Genomic DNA, 16,845 nt, shown 5'->3' with positions numbered 1-16,845 from the left:
GCTTCCCGTCACCCGTCAGAGGCTGGTGCGGGAGGAGAGATGTCTGACGGCGCCCGAGGGGCCTTCACAGACCTCAGTCCCCTTCCCGGGGCTCCCACTGCCCCATCCTGCTGATCGCTCCACAGAGGCCAGGCTGCCCGAACACAGGGACGCCGCCCTGACCTCCGGGATCCCACCACCCAGGAGATCACACAGCGATCACCTTGGAAGTGGTCGTCGTAGGTGTCTCCTGAGCACTGCTGTGCCCCAGATGCCCCGCTCAACATTTCAGCGTCGGCCCAGCTGGGTTCCCGCAACAGACGAGGAAAAGGGGGCAGAGAGGCAGACACCCTGCGCGGAGTCCCTGGGCTGCGGGCGGGGAGGGCCAGGGCGGCTCTCCCGGGATCGCAGCGCGGACCAGGCGTCACGGAGACGGACTGTGGCCGAGGGCAGGGGCGACGGGGCGGGAGGCACAACAGCGCCAGCTTCGCTCCCTGCCCACCGGGCACCAGGCCACTCAATGGGCTTCCTGCCGTGGGCAGGGGTGAGGCTGGCCAGTGCCTGAGCCTCGGACAATGGAGGCCCTGTCCCTGCCCCGGGCAAGCTTCCCCACTCCCCGCACTGACCTCCTGGGCGTGCCCCGGGTCCAGGATCCCCGGCAGGACCTGTGGGGGGCAGTCCCCCTCCACAGCCACCCGAAGGGGGCCACCAGGCAGAGGATCCCACCGGGCCCCTGGCGGCAGGGACTCGTGGGGGCTGTTGCTAGGGAACCAGAGCCAGCACAGCCCCCAGAACAGCCCCTCCCCTTCTTCCTCCCCCTCCTCCTCCTCCAGGCCCCCCACCCCCGCCTCCAGCACATTAACCCCTCCGTCCCCAGCAAGCCGGTCCAGGCAGGAGGCCCCAGGCTAAATGGCCCGGTGGAAGATTGCCGATCGCGCGTTCTGCATCCCCGGTCACATCCTGGGCGGCCCACACGATGCAGCCCCGCACACACACTTGGAAGCCAGCAGGGCACAGCACGGACTCTGCCCCAGCCTTTCACCTTCCGCGCCTCAGTTTCCCCATCCCGAGCCCACCTCGCGGGCAATTCAGTGCCAGTGAGGCTCGAGAACACTCATACTATCAGCAGAGCATTTCCAGGCTGGAAGAAGTGAAAGTGAAAGTCGCTCAGTCGTGTCTGACTCTTTGCGACCCCATGGACTACACAGTCCATGAAGCCTCCAGGCCAGAATACTGGAGTAGGTAGCCTTTCCCTTCTCCAGGGGATCCTCCCAACCCAGGGATCGAACCCATGTCTCCCCCATTGCAGGCGGATTCTTTTCCAGCTGAGCCACTGGGGAAGCCCAAAAGGCAGCCTCACTGCCTCCCTCCATGGATGGGGAAGCTGAGGTTCACACTGGGGAAGCAACTTTCCCAAAGTCACCCAGGGAACACGAGGTGGGACCAGGAAGTGGAGGGGCCTGACTCCAGGCCTCCAGTCCGACTCTGACTCCAGTCTGACAGAGCTGGACGTGGCGGAAGGACGGATGGTCCAAGCTGCAGGAAGGGCCAAGGACCTCCAGATGCTGGGCCACTTGGAGCCTCAGCCACTGGACCACCAGGAAATTCCCATTTCTGTGGTTTTAAAGACCATCTCTGCGCTGACGCCGCCAGCCTGACCTCCCCGGGAGCTCCAGACTTCTGCCCAGAGCACGCCTGCTCAGCAGGTCCACTCCCCGGTCTACGGGGCACCTGGGACGTGACATCCCACCAAGCTCCTGAGTGCCGCCCTCCCTGCTCCCAAGCATCCCACCTCACCTGGCGGCAGTTCCGGCTGGCCAGGGGTGCAGGCTGACCCCTCGGGCCCACCCCCGGCCGCTCTGCCTCTCACACCTACGTGCCACCCATCCGCCAACCTCGGCAGCTCTGCCTTCCAGACGCGTCCAGAATCTGACCACTTCCGGCCACTTCCCCTTCCACCCCCACCTCCCCCCAAAGTGCCATCACCTCGAGGGCCATCAGCACAGCCCCTGACGGGTCTCCCGCTGCCCCTTCACCCCTCGCCCGACACACTCTCTTCTCAGCCAGCAGGCAGGTCACTCCTCTGCTCAAACCCTCAAACGCCCACTTCATTCAGAGTGGAAGCTGGGCTCCTCACCTTGGCGTACAAGACCCCACCTGATGAGTGCCTCCCTGCCCTCCCTGACCTAAAGCCCTACCTCTCTCCATAGCTTTTCTACCAGGGTCACCAGGACCGCCGTGCAGGCTCCCAAACGCCCTACCTCGGGGACTCCGCCCTGACAGCGTCGTCTGCTTGCTCTTGGCCGCGCCGGGTCTTCACTGCTGCCTGGATCTCCTCTTCCCTGCCGTGAGCGGGCTGCTCACTGGGGTGGCTTCTCTGGTGCAGCACGCGCTCTAGGGTGTACGGGCTCAGCAGCTGTCGTCCTGGGCTCCAGAGCACAGGCTCAACATCATGGAGCACAGGCTTCGCTGCTCCACGGCACGTGGGATCGTCCCGGTCCAGGGATCGAACCCGTGTCTCCTGCCTTGGCAGGTGGATCCTTAACCACTGGCCCACCGGAGAAGCCCTGCAGCGGCTGCTTCCTCTGCCTGAAACACTCTCCCCCGGTTGTGCTCATGGACAACTCCTGCAGCTACTCGGGGCTCTGCTCCAAGGCCACTGTCAGAGGCGCCCTCCAAGCACCCGCTTCTGAAACAGCACACGCATGCCCTCAGCACACCGTTTCCTCTGCCTCTGCCCGCCTCCCCCCCCCCCCCCCGTCTTCATGGCGTTCAGCACCTCCAGGTGTCTATATATCCAGCTGCTCACACTGGCCCAGAATGTGGACATAATCGTTTACGTCCACCACTCCATCCATGGCCCTGGGGCAGCGCCTGGCACACAGCAGACCTCAACACACACTGGCTCGTGAGTGAGGAAGGCCGGTCCACGCCAGCCCCAAAGCCACCCTCGGGGGCGGGGAGGAGGCGGCCGAGGCCCGGGGGGCCCCACGCCAGGCCCGCCCGCACCCAGCCTCAGCCAGGACGGCCCTTCCCCAGAGAACTGCACAGACAGACGCAGGGCCAAGCCGTGCAGGAGGCGGCTCCCCAAACCCATCTGGGAAGAGGCCCGGGCCCCTGCGCCAGGCAGTGATCAGACGAGGGGTGGGGTGGGTGGGACTATTGTTACAAGCTCGCGCTCCCCAAAGACCAGGTTCTTGCTCCGGTGAGTCCGGAGCACGTGGCCGGGAGAGGGGACGGGACCCTGAGGCGGCAGTGGCTGCAGCCCTCGGACGCTCTGGCGGGAAGGTGAGGGACCCTGGCACCCTGGGAAGGGCCACACAGCCCCCACGGGCAGTCTGCCTGCGTGGAGGGAGCCTCCCGGTCGAGGCCCACAGGGGTCCACTCTGACTCCAGCCACTTCTTCTGGCCCAAGCTCTGCCTCCCTCAGCGAAGAGGCTGTCACTTGTCCCCGAGAGAGCTCTGGGCAGGAAGAAATAACCCGTGCAGAACTCGGAGCTAAAAATATATCAGCCCACCCCAGCAAGGTGAGGCAAGCTGTCTGGGCAGCATCTGGGGTCTCCTGAAATGCCCCATGCGGAGCTCCAGGGGACCCAGAGGTCTCAGCCCTAAGATTCAAGCCGCCCCTTTAACTACGTGCCACAGCCTCCCGCACGGATGTGAGTGTTCCAGGAGCTCCCTGTCCTCCGCACCTGCCAGGGAGGCACAGAGATGCCCGTCCTCCCACCAAGCCCCAAAGCGGGCGGGGCACCCACGAGGGACCGAATCAGCCCATTTTACAGAGGAGGAAACTGAGGCTCGGGGACAGCCTGGCCAGGCCCTGAGGCTAACACTCGGCTCCACAAAGTTTCCACCTGCCTCCCGCCCCTTTTCAAGTCAAGACTCCAGGGACTCCCCCAGTGGGCCAGTGGTTAAGAAAGGCTCTGCTCCCAGTGCGGGGGCCTGGGTTCGATCCCCAGTCAGGGAACTAGATTCTGTGTGTTACAGTGAAGATCCTGCCTCAGTGAAGACCCTGTGTGCTGCACAGACCAGACACAGCCAAATAAAAAAGGTGAAGATTCCAGAAAGGGAGGTCACAGTTAGGGGAGAAGAAGACCCCAAAGGAAACAGCGAGGCTGAGTGTCCTCAGTTCAGGTGAAACATGGCGACCACCGAAACCCAGTGTGTGACGCCAGGGAGGCCGTCCAGCCGCCTGGACGCCGCGGTCGCGGGGCGGGGCAGCCTCGCAGCCCGCTGTGGAGGGGCCCTTATGCAAAGCACCCTGGCCGGAGACAGCCTGCAGAGAGCTGCAGATATCAGGCTGCTTCCCTCGCTTGAGCTCAAATGTCTTCTGCTAAACTCAGGAAGAGCAAGCCCCCTCCAGCCAACAAGCTCACAGTGACTCCCCCCGCCGCGGCCCGCCCATGGCTGTCACTTGACACTGTGTCAGAAGCATCCTCAGCTGACCTGCGGGAAGAGATGGACCTGGGCAGGCAGGACCCAGGGCTCCGGGACCCAGGGCTCTCTTCCCCGCTTGCAGCCGGCAGACTGAACAGGTGCCCCACGACGCCACACTGGCGTGGGGGGCGGGCTGGACGCAGGCACAGACACCTGTGCATTCCCTGCCAAGGCTGAGCCGCCTGCCAGGTTCACCCGAGGTCTGTCCTGTGGCCAAGGAGTCGGTCAGGGGCAGACACAGCATCTCCTTTCCCATGAGGATGCAAACCGGGAAGGGAGTGATGAGGGGCCCACCTTCCATGTGTGTGCCACGCACGTTAGGCCTGCCTCCAGGCCCCATGCCCTCCCCCGGGGACCTAATAGAGTTCAAGGGGAGGGTGGGAAAGCCAGGGTTCTGCTTTTGTATTTTTTTTTTTTTTTTTAGCCTAGCTGGTCTTTGTTGTGATTTAGTTGCCCCGAGGCAGGCGGGACCTTAGTTCCCTAACAGCCCCTGCACTGGGAGGCGGGTTCTTAACTACCGGACCAGCAGGCAAGTTCCCAGGAAAGCCAGTCTTTATCTCTCTGGACCCACCCAACAATATCTTTTAATCATTCCACAAAAACTCACTGAGCACTGCCACATGCCAGGTTCCATGTAAGGTTCTGGGGATTCAGTTCCTGCCTCCTTGAAGTCCACAACCTCACAGGTAGGCAGATGCTAAACAATCACACAAATCCATCGTTACGGGCTTCCCCGATGGCTCAGCAGGCAAAGAATCCGCCTGCGATGCAGGAGACCCAAGAGATGCAGGTTCGACCCGAGTGGAAAAGATCCCCTGGAAGAGGAAAATGGCAACCCACTCCAGTACTCTAGCCTGAAAAATCCCATGGACAGGAGCCTGGCGGGACATAGCCCGTGGGGTCGCCAAGGCTTGGAGACGACTGAGCGGCTGACATGTGCACGCAGGCATACGTCACACACGTTACACACCAGGCCATGCTCGTGGGGTGGCGGAGAACGCCAGGGCTTAACTGGGATTGAGCGCAACAGCCCAACACTCCAGCTCAACTCTCCAAGGACTGATGCTGGTCCCAGGGGCTCCCCGCGGTCACTGGACGACCTGTCCTACATCGTAGCTGCTTGGGACAAGAGGACTGGGCCTGGCGATGGCCCCGTCCATTTCGCCAGAGGCTCTGCCTCTGGGCCAAAGCTCACAACTGCTCCAGCCTCCAAGGGCCCTCCCACCTCCCAACGGATGTTTGGATTTTAAGCCAAACCCAAGGAATACGGGATGTTGTGGGCGCTTTTTTTTTTTTTTTTTTTCTTTCCTCTTTTGCTTTTTTTGGAGGGAGGCAGTATTGGATTTCAAATTTTCCATTCCATTTGGCTTACACAATTACATTTTCACAGATCCAGCTAAGGCAGTGGTTCTCCACAGGGATGACTTTGCCCCCCAGGGACATGCGGCAACATCTCGAGGCATCTGCATTGTCACAGCTGGGAGGGCGGGGGAGGCGAGTGGCATGCAGGGGCAGAGGCCAGGGATCTCCGCACAGCCCGGCCCCGCAACAGAGAATCGTCCAGCTCCGGCATCAACAGGGCCAAGATGGAAAACCCTGGTCACGGGGCATCTGGTCAAGTCCTCTGAGGATCAGAGCAGACCCTGGCCTGTTAATTCAGGATTGTCTTATTGCTATCAGTCACAGGGACGCAGAGACCAAAATCACCGGCACCAGATTCCATGGCAGATAGTACCAGGCTCCAAGTCTCCAAAGGACCTGCACTGTTTTCATGGATCTCGGAGCAGAGACTGGGGGCAGAGACCATGGCCTGCTTCCCCGTGTGCCTCCACCACCTGGCGTGGCATCCGGAATACAGGAAGTGGGCAGAGGGGCAGGAAGCGGGCAGAGAGGGCAGCCTCTTCAAAGAGGGGACCATGGCTTACCCCCTCCCCGGCTCAGCAGCCAGCGCTGTTTCCAGCACCTAGCAGCCACCTCCAATTTCACAAAAAAACCACTAGACGGAGCGCCGTCCCGGGTCAGGGGCGAGGCCCCCCTCCCCTCTGACTCTGAGCCTAGCCGAGCACACGGCTTATTCACCAAGCACCTTCAGCGAGCTGGGTGCAGGCGCAGCCCTGCTGGGCTGGCACGGCGCTGAGAAAGACGGACACCGGCCCGAGCCCCCGGACTCACAGTCCAGCAGGGGAAGGTGAACCGAATGGGCCCCACGGTTCGAAAGCAGGCGGGGGGCTTCTGCGGGGAGACCTGGGGGCCTGGGGGACTCCTGGGACTGGCCCTGAACACAGACGGGGAGTGATGCTCCTTGAAACAGTGAGCGAAACCACATACAGTTCATCTCTGCCTGCCCCGGAGCAGGAGGGGAAGGAGCAGGAGGCAGGTGGAAAGGGGGCTTCAGTGGGAGTCAGGGGCCCCTCCTCGGCCCAGACTCACCTCTCCCCAGTGACCTGGCCCAGGAGCTCATCCCTGAAGGCAGTACTGAGTGCGTGGAATCCAGGGCCCAGACACTAGGCCCGGTGCCATCAAGGAGCGAGTACCAAAATCAGCGTCACAACACCTAACACGCAGTTATTCCTGCTAAGGGCCCAGAGCAATTCCAAGCCCTTCACTCCTATGATCACGTCAGTCTTTATAACAACCTTTTGAGAGAGGAACTATTCCCATCCCCATTTTACAGACTGGGCAACAGAGGCACAGAGAGGGTAAGAAAGGGCTCAAGGTCACGCAGCCAACACACGGGGGAGCTGGGCTTGGATCCCAGGCTGCAGGGCTCTGCCTGGAGCCCCCGGGATGGTCACGGCTTCGTCCTTAGCCTCGAGCAGGGCTGCCTGCTCTGGGAAGCACTCAGGTGAGCGGGCGGGACCGGGAGGACCCCACTCGGGGGGCGCCTGGAGGACGGGGGCCCCCAGGGCAGCACATCAAGAAGAGAGACTGGGGGACGGGTGGACAGAGTGCTCTGGCCAGGGGCCCCGGCGAGGGATCTAGCCACGCTGCCCCCAGCAGAGCCTCAATGAGCAGGCCCCTCCCGAGGCAGCGGGATGCAAACACAGCAAGTCTCGCTGGGCAACCTCACCGGGAACCAGCTAGGGGCTGAGGGCGGGCAGCTTCCTGAGAGACCAGGGACTCACTCTCACCCCTTCAGCCCCCAGGCCAGCGCTGGAGCAGACCCCCGGGCAGGGACGGCCGAGACTCGGGCCCCACTGTGCCTGCCGGGTACCAGCCAGCGCCCTCCCCTCTGCTGGGAGGAGGGCCACCAGACATCAGGCCCAGCCTGGCAGGGTCCTCGTCCATGGGATTTTCCAGACCAGATACTGGAGCGGGTTGCCATTTCCTTCTCCAGGGATCTTTCCAACCCAGGGATTGAACCTGGGTCTCCCGCTTTGCAGGCAGACTCTTTACCGTCTGAACCACCACGGTGCTCTCCCATTAGAAAGGTCTAAGCCTGCCCTCGTTCCGTCCTGTGGAGTTTCCCAGGACGAGGCTCCTCCCTGCCTCGTGGACTCTCATAAGCTGGCCCTCCTTCCGAGTGTCGATCACCAGGAGGTGTCCCAGGCTGGCACTGTCCCCCTCTTGAGCTCAGCACACACTTCTTGGGTGCCCACTGCACGCCGGGGGTGAACGGCCTGGGATGTGACCTGGCTTGCACATCCTCCTCGCCAAGGTCAGGGCACTCGGGGGAACACGGCCGGTTCAGCTCACCCCGGGGACACTGACTCACATTGCCCATGTGCACGGATGATCAAGGCTGTCCCTCCAGAATTAGGTCCTGCGCTTTCCTGCTCCCAAGTGTGAAATCGAAGCGACAGGAATTGACAGGGAAGCCCAGCAGCTGCTCTCACTGGCAGGGACTCAAACTTAGACTCACTGGATTGCTGAGCTTCTAGTAGGACCAGGAGCCGGGTGCGGGGCTTCACGTGCGCTTCGGGATGGACCAGCCGGGTCCCCACAGGATGGGCCGCTCTCTCTCGAGGCTCCCAGAGGACAGTGGCTGAGTCTGCTCCCTGCTCCCACCGAAATGCCTAGCGCCACACCTGGCTGCCAACAGGGATTCAATAAATGTGGGTGGGACTGAACCGAGCCAGAAAGCGGGCGCTCAGAGAAGCACGGTGACCTCCCGAAGTCAGGCAGTCAGAGAGCAGTGAGCCTCTGCCCGCCGCCCTCCAAACTCACCCAGCTGTGAGCCTGAATGTCCAGCAGCCCCACCCCTGCAGGACACGATTCCCGGGGCAAAAGCCACCGCCCCTCCGGGCCCCGAGAAAGCACAGGCCAGCGCCACGGGAGACCTTATTAAGGAAAAGCAAAGAAAGGAACACCCGAAGCATGCTGGTGGAGGCAGGGCCAGCCTGTGAGTCACGCGGCCCAGAATATCCGGGTCACAGCTGGCTCCGGGGCAGGCCGGGCGGCCGCGGCCCCAGCAACTGACGGAGCAGCGTCAGGACCTGTGGGCCTCGGGCGAGGGGTCAGGCGGGCTCTGCCACCAACTCCCACCAGCGCAGGACAAGTCACTTCCTCTCCCACGCTCTGACTGTCTGGTCTGGGAGAAGGGCCAAGGGTCTGGGGCTGCCGCTGCCCACGGGGCTGGGAGGTAGCGGGTGGAGAGTGGGGAGGACCAAGCCAGAGGCAGCCTCCCGCTCCCGCCTGGACAAAGCTTGACCCACATCGCCCCGTCCCGCTGCGGAGCGGACCCTCTTCCACCCCACCCCCGATGCCTGCAGGACGACCCCACGCTCCGGGGCTGCAGGCATCGCCAGGAAGCCCCTCTCAGACCTGCAGGTCACTCTCTGAGGACCTGAGGAGGGCGGGCAGCTGAGCACCGACGCCACCAGGAGCTTTGGGAACAGCCTCACCCCCGTCACGATGGCCCGATGAGGCATGAGGCACGGCTCCCATCTGTCAGAGGCGGCCGTGGAAGCTGGGCCAGGCGAGGCTGCCCGCGCCCACACAGCCAGCACGACGAGCTCCCGAAGCCCCGCTGCTACGTCCTCATCCCTGCCTGCGGGCCAGCTCCCGGGGGACAGGGATGGGGGGCCCTGGGTGTCCCCCTTGTACAGGGTCCCCACGAGAAGGCTTACTGATTGGCTGGGCGGTCAGTCCCACAGCCCCGCCCAGGCCCCAGGAGAGCTCCCTGGGATCCTACCTGCAGAATCACTGCATTCGGGTGTCCTGGGCCCAGTCCTGCCTGCCAGGGACCCCACGCCGGCCTGCTCCCACCTGGCAAAAGGAGACACTGAGGCCCCGGCTCAGAGGAGCCAGAGAGCAAACCTCAGCACATTGGCGTGGCCCCCGGAAAAGCTGAGAAACTACTGGGGGCCCAGGGAGGAGAAAGCATGGCTTTGCCGGGACACCCTCTCGGCCCAGCTCCAGGCGCCCCCCCTTGGCTGTGCAAACCTAGGCAGACCTCCGCCTTGGCCAAGCCTGTTTCCTCCCCGCTCTAAAGCAGATACAGTGCTGCTGACCGACCGCGGGACAGGAGCGTCAGGCGAACGCGGTCACGGGGACGGAGCACGTGCCCTCCCCTCCGCAGCAGGGCGCTCGCCCGCCCCGACCCTCAGCTGGGCGGGAGCTCAAACCTGGGCCTCCTCCAGGCAGCCAGCCCAGACAGGTTTTCCCTGGGAGCGGATTCTATGGTTCATATTCACCTGCTTATGACCCAAATCTCCTAGGGCATCAGGCCTGCCCGAATCACTCAGCCCTGAGAACTCAAACCAAGCGGGGACGTGAAGTGGGAGGGGCAGGGAGCTGGCGCCAGGAGTGGGGCTGGACCCCAGTCCCTCCAGGCCCCCAGGCCCAGGCTGGCGGGGGAAGGAAGGTCCCTCCCATGACCCTACAGACTAGTGAGAAGCCCCGCCTGCAGCAGCCAGCTCTGAAGGCTCCAAGCCCATCAGATGATGATCCGTCTCCAAAAGGCCGCAGAAACCGGTGTGGGCATGTGAAGGGGAGGCCGGGACCGAGGGAGGCGGCACTGCGGATGAGACTGACCTGCCTCCCCCCGACCCTTTCTCGGCCTGGAAGCCGTGCCCTGTGTCATCTGCCTGGGACCCGCCCATCTACATTCTGAACCTTAACACGAGCCAACTTCAGGGAACCCTTCCAAGAGGCCCACGGGGAAGGCCAGCCACTCACCCCTCTGAGAGACAAACACTCCGGACTGGGGTCATCTGCTTTGTTTTCTGACTCCCCCACCAGACTGTGAGCTCCTTGAGGGCAGAGGCAATGCTTTCCATCCCAGCGCAGCCCTCGGCACATGGTAGAGATTCAAGAGTGATGGGCGGATGGATAAAGAAACGGGTGGATTAGTAGATCGATGGATGGATGAATACATGGATGGATGGTTAGGTAGATAAAATAATAAGTAATGAAAAATGACAGGAGTCCATAAGTAGTGACCCAAGGCCACTGGTCTCAGGGCTCTACTTCAATCTGGAATTTACCAGGAAGGCCAAACAGAGGAAGAGACGGTTGGATGGCATCATCGACTCAGTGGACATGAGTTTGAGTAAGCTCCGGGGGAGAGTGAAGGACAGGGAGGCCTGGCGTGCTGCAGTCCACGAGATCACAAAGAGTTGGACACGACTGAGCGACTGAACGACGACCAGCTTTGCCCAGGTATTGAGTCTGACCCAATCACTTTCTAGACACGTTTCCCATCCGGCTGAACATCCCTATGTGATCGCTCTGCCCACTTCACCAGGCTCTAGCACATGTGACATAAGGTCCGAGACTGCGTCTGACCTGACAGTTATGCCCTCAATGCCTTCCCCGAGCCTAGAGTACTGCATCAGAGAATGACAAGCAAATGAGGAGAAGACCTGGAGAGCTTTCTAAACATGGTGACTTCTGATCCCAGCCAAGATCTGCTGGTTTAGAATCACTAAGGGTGAGACTCAAGAATTCGCACTTTGTTCAAAAGCTTCCTGGAGATTCTGATAATCGGCCAGGCCTGGGAAATGCTAGCTTGTAGGAAGTGGAGTAGCTGGCTACTGAAGGCTGTGCCCAAGGAAGGGGGCAACACAGAACAGGGTCACGCGGAGCCATCACCAAGCCTGGCAGGTTGGCACTCTCCTAAGCCTTTTTCAACTCAAAGAGTCTTAACAGCCATTTTCAAAGTGTGGCCCCTGAACTACTGACTTCAGACAACCTGAACGAGAGGGGGACTTTTAAAAATGTAGATTCTAATGTCCAACCCCAACCTACAAGCTTGCAGTCTCCTGGGGTGAGGCTCAAGAATGGGCACTCTTTGCAGGCTGTCGGGGCAAGGCTGGCATGAACGTATGAGAATTACTCCCATCCCCAGGGTGCTCAGAGCACCTGCCTGCATCTGGCACCTTCAAGCACATCGAGCCTCTTGAGAGAGAAAAGTCCCATCTGCACATCTTCACATCTTAGGAGTTCCCTGGTTGCCCAGTGGTTAGGACTCTGGGCCCTGGTTCAATTCCTGATCCAGGAAGCAAGATCCTGCAAGCCACATGGCGCGGCCAAAACGGAAACCAGGGCATCTTGGATGATGATTCCAAGACCTGGCAAGGGAAGGCATGAGGCCAAAAGGTACTGAATGTGCCCACTCCTACGGACTTCCCTGGTGGTTAAGAATCTGTGCTTCCACTGCAGGGGACACAGGTTCGATCCCTGGTCAGGGAACTATCCTGCATGCCATGTGATCAAAAAACAAACAACGAATGTGCCCAGTCCTCAGAACATCAGCCCTAAAGGGAAACAAGAAAGCACACACGCAGCCTCGTATCGTATAGACGTGGACACTGAGCCAGGGAGGGCTGCGTCTCGTCCACGGTCAGCAAAGAGCGAGGGGCAGAGCCAGCCCAGCAGCCAGGGGGCCATGCCCCAGCCTCCCCCACGGCCCGGCCGCCTGCCTCCCCTCCTCCAAGCCTGCTCCCGGGTGAGCGGCTGCCAGCCTGGGCGTCTCAGCCAGTCCTGCAGCCCCTGGAAGACAGAGTGGCTTTACTCAGAGACTCCTACCGTCTCCACCATGGACGGTGATGAAGCGCCTCGCGCTCCAGGAAGGAGGGCGCTTCGGAGAATGAAAGGAGCAGACACAGTCTGGCATGGATCCCGGGGAGACTGGAGTGGGGCTCGCTATCACAGTTCAGTAGGGAGGTCCCCCCAGACTCAGCAGTCGGTCCACAGGGCCTGAGTGCAAACCGGCCCAGGGAACGGGCAGCATCAGTGTTTCTGTCTGCACAAGTGTTCTGGGGGAACACCTGTGTCCTGAAATATGCTAATAGAGTCTTACCACAAAAAAAAAAAGTTCAGTGGTCAGACCACGAAGCACCAGAGTAGAAATCAAAGTGCTACGACCTCAGAGTCTGCTTAAATCATGACACAGATGAAGACGGTTGGAGGCCGAGAGGATTACAGGCCTTGCCCAAAGTCATAGGGCTAGGAGCAGGGGGCGGGGGGGATGAGCCTGCAGCCCGCCTCCAGGGTCCGGACGGCACCCAACGGGCTTATAGGGCTCCTCTCAGGAAGACACAGAGGACAGACAGACGGTGAGGGAAGGGGAGGTGGCGGTGAACGGGGAGGCGGGCGTGGATACACACACACGGCCACGTGTGAAACAGCCAGCCAGCGGGAGGCTGCTGCGCCACGCGGGGAGCCCCGCTCGGAGCCCTGGGATGGCCCGGGGCTGGGACGGGGTGGCGGGCGGGAGGCTCAGGGCGGAGGGGATCTGCGTGTGCACACAGCTGATTCACACCGTTGGACAGCAGGAACTAACTCAACACTGCCAAGCAGTTATGTACCAATTACAAAAAGGAAAATTGCAGCAGAAATCCTTAAAAAAAAAAAAAAAAGGTTCCTCTCATTTACTATCATCGTTCTTGCTCTTGATATTCTGATGGGAGGCTGCGGCGGGGGGTGGGGAGGGCAGTGGGAGGGGCTGGGCAGAAAGTCACCCCTGTGAGCACGGCCAGGAGGCGAGGCTGAGAAAGCAGCTTCCCACTCCTCTGCTGTTCGTGGGTCTGCCGCTACTGGCTGTGGGACCTGGGGCGGGTCACAGCCCTTCTCCAGACTAGGATGTCCCGTATGTAAAATCAGGAGCTGGGACCGGTAATCCCAGAAGGCCCTTCCAGTCCTAAACCCCGCTGTCCTGTCCTCAGCCCCCACGTCCCCCAGCTCTCCCTGGACTCTGTAACGGCCGTGGCCTGCACCCCAGGCCTGGGCTGCCCGTGAGGCTGAGCTCTGGCCAACAGCGGACTAAGCACGGCTTTGCTCTCCGGGCCGTGGTCCCGTCAATGTCTCCACCATGACTCATCCAGCGAGTGTTTGCAGATCGGGCCCCCATCACCCCTGCTCCAGGGTAGGCGGACGGGGTGGGGGCCCAGAGGGCGGGTTTTGCCCAAAGCTCCATATGATTGGCTGAGAGGCAAGACATCCCATAGGGACCCCCAGCGCTGCCCCCGGGCATTTAAGTCCAGCCCTCACATACAGGTAACTATGGCGTGGCCCTCGGGAAAGCCGGCCAAACTCTTTAGACCTCAGTTTCACATCTGCAGCATAGCCAGTGATACCCTCCTCCCCGTTATCAGGGAGCCTGCCATTCAGATACACACAAAGCGGCCTGCTCTGGGCCGGGCCCACCGTGGGGCTCCACCAGCGCTCACACCGGGCGCCACGCTCCGCTGGCGCTCACCCTGGGCCCTACGCTCCACCGGCACTCACCCCGGGTACTAAGCTCCGCCGGTGCTCACACCAGGTACTAAGCTCCACCGGCACTCACCCCGGGTACTAAGCTCTGCCAGTGCTCACACCAGGTACTAAGCTCCACCGGCGCTAAGCTCCACCGGCACTCACCCCGGGTACTAAGCTCCACCGGCACTCACCCCAGGTACTAAGCTCCATCAGTGCTCACACCAAGTACTAAGCTCCACCGGCGCTCACCCCGGGCACCACGCTCCGCCGGCACTCACCCAGGGCACTAAGCTCCGCCAGCGCTCACCCCAGGCGCTACGCTCCGCCGGTGCTCACACCGGGCCCTAAGCTCCGCAGGCGCTCACCCTGGGTACTAAGCTCCGCCGGTGCTCACACCAAGTACTAAGCTCCACCGGCACTCACCCCGGGCACCACATTCCACCGGTGCTCACCCAGGGCACTAAGCTCCACCGGCGCTCACACTGGGCCCTAAGCTCCACTGGCGCTCACACTGGGCGCCACGCTCCGCCAGTGCTTACACCATAAGCTGCTCTCTAACTATAAGGCTCCCTGAGAGGTTTTCTCAACTCAATCTCCCCCTTCCCCTCAAGGGACAGAGGATGGGAAGCAGGAAAAAAGTAGCAAAATCTGATTCCTGCAGACTCCTGGAAACCGGAAACCTCATACTAGTAGTTTGAGAGACCCTAGATTCTCCATCTGCCCATTTTGCAGAAAAGAAAACTGAGGCCGAGGGTGAAGGTAGGGGTAGGGTGAAATGTTGCCCAGGCTCTCCTGGCTGGTTTGAGGAAGGGGTGGGAGTAGAACCCAGGGGCTGGGACCCCAGGCCCCGGCTCTTCCTGAGGCCCTGGGCAGTAAAAGAGCAGGTCAGAATCTCTGGAATGCTGCCCCCAAGTGGCGGGGAAATGATGTTGCTGTTTAGTTGCTCAGTCGTGTCTTTGTGACCCCATGGACTGTAGCCTGCCAGGCTCCTCTGTCCACTGGATTTCCCAGGCCAGAATACTGGAGTGGGTTGCCATTTCCTTCAACCAGGGGATCTTCCTGACCCAGGGATCGAACCCACGTCTCCTGCATTAGCAGGCAGATTCTTTACCACTGAGCCACCTGGGAAGCTCATGAAATGATGAGCAAGGGGCTTCGGGCCACTGGGGCTCCGAGGCCTTGTGATAAACCTTAAGGGGTTGGACCAGATTTGGGGTGCCCCCAAAGTGGGGCGGCCAGAAAGCAGAAGCCCCTCAGGACTCTATCAGGTGATTTGCCAAGGACGTCTGACGGGGCCCAGAAGGGTTTCAAGGGAAGGCTCCAGAGTCGGGCAGATCAAGGTTTAAGTTCTGTCACTTGCAAGCTGTGTGACTTTGGGCAAATTACTTACCCTCTCTGATCTTCAGCTGCTTCATCTGTAAAATGGAGATAATAACCCTACAAACCTGAAAAGACTGCCACGAAGAACAGAAAGAAGATAATGTGTACTGCCCGGCACATTCAGCAAACACTGCTTATTTTTTTCACTCCCTTGGAAGCACGTTTAGTATCATCCCTGCCTCACAGATGGGGTAAAGCAAGACTCCAAAGAGCCGAGACAGCCGCCCCAAGTGACAGGGCCCTGGGACCTCCTCCCTGTGTCTCCCTGCTCCCAGGAGGAGGCCTCTGCCTGGCATCAGTAAAATACAGCCGCCCCGCCCCCCCCCCCCCGGAGACCACCCCCGCCCCCGCAGGCCTCACATGACCTGGCCCAGCCCCAGAGTTTTCCAGTCAGTCACTGGGGAGGAAGCCAATGCCCCAGGAAACTGCTTAAACACCGGCTCCGGCTCCTGGGAAGGCAGGTTCCCAGCTCCCGGCAGTGACCCAGCTCCTCCCCCGCCTCCCAGGGTGTCACCCATCCTCGGAGACCCAAAGGGCAACACTTAAAGGCACGGGGGGCCTGCAGATGGTGATGGTCCACGGGAGCTCCGGTGAGCCCCTCTCCGGGAGTTACTCACCACCTGCTTCCACCCTTGAGACTCTGGTGGTTTCACTTGAGGAACCACTACCTGGGTGCCCTGCCATGCTGTGTGACCTCAGGCAAGTTGCTTAACCTCTCTGAGTCTCAGGAACCTCCTGAGTCAAGAGAAACGAGCAGCGTCTGGGAAGCACGGAGGAGGCAGCAGAGTTCGAACAACAACCCAGGAGTCAGAGCACCTGTGACAGCCTCTGCAGGTCTCCCTGACCTCTCCTGTCCCTCCCGGCTCGGTCTCCACCCAGGACAGCAAGTTCTGAGCACGCTGAGCACGTCCCTCCCCAGACTGAAACTCTCCAACGGCTCCCGTGGCCAAGATACACTGAGCTCCTAGTAAGACGGAGTCCCGGGCCACACCTCCTCTGCCAGGCAGGGCGGGACAACCCAGCCCCTGCACACACCTGGGCCCCCTCCGTCTCCCTGAACCCTGCTCCGCCCAGCGCCCCCTCCCCGGGAAAGTTCCCTGAGCACCTCTGCCAGTCAGGCGCCTCCCCCGCATCAGTTACCTCCCTGTCCCCACACCCACCCCGGACACGTGGTCACCGTATCTCACTCATCTCCAGCTCCGAGCCCAGCACCCCGCTCCTAATAAGTGTCCGATACAAACGCGCCAGGCGGGGAGGAACACGAGGACAAGCAGATGAAAGCAACTTATCAAACCCGTGAGCTCCGGCATCCTCCTCTGCAAACGCGCGGCCCTGGGGGAGGCAGCCGACTCGCTGGCCGCGTGCCCTCACCCCTGGAGGCTGGTGCGGGCCTGCCCTGCCGGGGGG

General features: G+C 61.3%; 1 protein-coding gene across 11 annotated transcripts in view; it reads right to left on the bottom strand.

Moving 5' to 3' along the window:
* Window positions 1-16,845, bottom strand: part of ARHGEF10L (Rho guanine nucleotide exchange factor 10 like) — a 153,131-nt gene that overhangs the window by 119,666 nt on the left and 16,620 nt on the right. Inside the window, exon 1 of one of the 11 annotated variants that reach the window (XM_043908954.1) lies at window positions 9,551-9,606. The exons of the other annotated variants lie outside the window; for them this stretch is intronic. The gene's annotated coding sequence lies outside the window, so the exon portion shown is untranslated. Of the gene's footprint in view, window positions 1-9,550; window positions 9,607-16,845 lie in introns of those variants that run through there. 11 annotated transcript variants of the gene reach the window in all.

This window comes from Cervus elaphus, chromosome 8 (genome assembly GCF_910594005.1).
Source record: "Cervus elaphus chromosome 8, mCerEla1.1, whole genome shotgun sequence".
In the NCBI taxonomy this organism is placed as follows: domain Eukaryota; kingdom Metazoa; phylum Chordata; class Mammalia; order Artiodactyla; family Cervidae; genus Cervus; species Cervus elaphus.
Note: the sequence above shows the minus strand (reverse complement) of the source record. Positions and strands in the feature narration are given on the sequence as shown.